Below are 3,116 nucleotides of genomic sequence, written 5' to 3' on the forward strand. Positions count from 1 at the left end.
AGCCGCCGCTCCCCTCCCGCTCCTCCCTCCCTCCCGCGGCTGTCACAGGTGCTGCTGCTCTTGCCGCCGGGGAACGCTGGGGGGCCGCCTGCCACAGCCGCGCTCCGCTGGCCCCGGCCCGCCCGCGCTCCGGCCCCTCCCTCCCTCCGCCGGCCCCTCACAGCCGGGAGGTGGGGCCCTACCTGCGGACCCTGCCCCGCCCAGCCCACCCGCGTTGGGTTTTCTACATCACTGTTATTATTTCATTTTTTTCCCCCTTCCTTTCGGCCCCGTGCGTCAGCCGGGAGAGCCGGGCGCTGCCCGCGCTGGATGTGCGGGGTGGGCGGGCGGGCACCGCGGCGTTCCGCGGAGAGCGCACCTGAGCCGGCTTTTACTAGAAATCTGTTTTCCGTGCTATTTTTAAGCTCCGGAGTTTAGCACGTGCCCGCTTTCGTTCTTGCGCGGTTTGGCTTGATAGAACTTTATAAAAAATACCAACTAAAATTAATTGGCCGGTTTGCTGATTAAAACTCGATTCAAAGCGCTCGCTCCCAAACCTCGACAATCACAGTACTTTAGTTGAGACGACAAATTTGGGAGTTTGAGTTTTGATTTTATCCCTTTCCCGAGTCTCTAATCAGAGCCTGTAAGAGGAACTGGGAAAAACATTTCTTCCCTTAAACAAAACCTTCCCCCTTTCCCCTGGTAACAGCAGGGAAGCTCACAGCGTTTCCAAACCCCAACGCCCCTGTCGCAGCGCAGAAAGAAAACGAGCACGGATCTTCCAGGGGGCAATGTGTGAGCGGCCGTCCAGGAACACGCTGCTGATGGAAAGAGGGTTGGTAGAACAATCAGCAGATCCCGGCACCCAATTTTTTTTCCTCCGATCCAAGTCAGCATGCTGGCTGAAGGAAGGACATCCTGTGATGATGGCATACAATGTCCTGTTTGTTTATTATTAAGAGCATTCCTGCTTCTCATTACAAAACAACCAGATGCCTTACTTCCTTCAGTGGTCCTGTCTCTTCAGCAAGGCGTCCTCGGGCTCAGAGGAACGGTGATGCACAATTCCATTTATAGCCATCCACAGCCCAGTGCAAATGCTAGCAGCTTCACTCTGAGGCAACTCTACTACTTTTCCTTCTCACACGTCTGCAAGCACGATTCTCGTCACTTGCCTGGCACTTTACGTGGCAGCTAGTTTCACATTCTTCTTCTAAACACACATGCACTTACACTCTAGGGCGACCTCTGAGTTATGTATTTCTTCACAGGAAAAAGGGAGAAGGGGAGAGGGCGGGAAGCAGGTTTATGCAATCGTGTGCCTGTCTGTCTCCCTGACAGGCGTACACAAACCCCTTTCCCTTAACCTGCTCCTCCTCCCACTGATAAAAAGACGTGTGGAAAGGATTACTTGCCATTTTGGGCCTGCGATGCTGAGAATAGCATATCTGTGTAAAGACCTTCCGTGCGCGCTAACGCGGCGGGGCTCATGGCAGCAGACCTAAGTAGGGCAACTGCTCGCAAGTGAGTGTCCTGGCTTAACTGCCACCACAGCGTAATGCCACAGGAGAGGTGGCCCGAGCACTGGGGCTGAAGGATAGAAATGTAATTGGATATACCCTGTAAAAGCGAGGCACATCCAAAATGAGGTCTAGGAAGTCTCTGAAGTAGGAAGAACCATTCATTAAAGGAGAGAAATCCGGCCTACTTGATTGGGTTAATTAACTGATGCTGAGTCACACGGCATAGAACAGAAAAACAATGTAGTCATACTGAAGGTGATTATTTTACCGAAAAATAGTCTCACTCCGAGAGGCAGCTGTTTCAGAGCTTTTCACTTCCCTGTTAGCTTGCAAGGAAAAAAAAAAAAAAAAAAAAAAAAAAAAGGGGGGGGGGGGGAGACAAGAAGAAAGGGTTGATGTGTTTCCTTCAGAGACTGATCTTCTTAATGTGAAGGAGAGCAGGGGAAAAAGGCAAATCTGCTTTTCAAGGAACTGAGAATGCTTTTGGGCTGGAAAACAAGAGGAAGCAGAGCTTAGATTAGATCACATCAGATGAAGTGAAATATCCACCAGGAAGATGCCAGTATCCCAGGTCAGTGCAGCTCTATCCCTGGAGCCCGGGGAGGTGAGTACAGCCTGTGAAGCCTATGGACTTCAAATAACTCTGTGGCACGCTCTGAGGCTATCCTGAAATTAGCTCCAAGTGTCTCAGTGAAGCTGAGCCCAGAACTCCCTTAGTTCAAGAGAAGGGTTTTGCTGATGTGCAGATCCAGCCTAACAGTGCCTGATCAGGAATAAAAAACTAAGTTTATCAAGAAAAAGAGACAGAAACAAATTGTTAAGAATGTGTACTAAAGTAAGGATCACAGAAGAAACTCTGCCATTAAAGAAATATATAGACTGACCTTCTGACCTTCCTCCTTAAGAGAGAAACATAAAAAGACGCTGTGTTCAACCAGAAGTTTTCTGCTCTTTTATAGAAATTGTTTGTACCAGTAGCTGCTATTGTCTGGAATGTGCAATCTCAAAATGTTGTTCATTTCAGAAAGAACATTTTTAGTCATATTTTAATTTTTTCCTTCTCGCTCATAGAAAACCTCAATTACTGTATTAATCAGCATTTCTCAGGCAGCTCTCTCTGCAGCAGCTTTCAGCCTAGCAACAAATCATGAATGGCCCTAACAGCTCTGATCTCAGAAATCCCCATCCATTTCCTTTGATGCTATCACCACTTCAGCTCAACAACAAGCCTGTGCAACTCAGCTTCAGCTGCCACTGCTGCTGTTCTCCCTTCGCCTGCTGTAATTGTAAGGGGAAGAAGGAGGGAAGGGAGCTGGCTCTAATAGATGAAATTTCTTTAAAAAGTTGGAGGGGAGATAAAATGCACACGAGAGATTAAAGGAGAGTCTCATTTTCACATCCTCCCCTTCCCCAAACAAGGTCAGTGGCAGATTGACCACATCAAGAGTAACTACCAGACCCACCCCCATTTCCCACTTCCTGCATGTAGGCATCCTTGTGCTGGTAAACATTTGGGGACCAGTTGTGGTCATTATTGAAGAAGGTACATGATGCAGTTGCACGACTGCACATCTTTTAAAAGCCAACTGAGAAATCAAACTCTAAGATGAA

Source organism: Zosterops lateralis (genome assembly GCF_965231275.1).
Source record: "Zosterops lateralis genome assembly, chromosome: 3".
NCBI lineage: Eukaryota > Metazoa > Chordata > Aves > Passeriformes > Zosteropidae > Zosterops > Zosterops lateralis.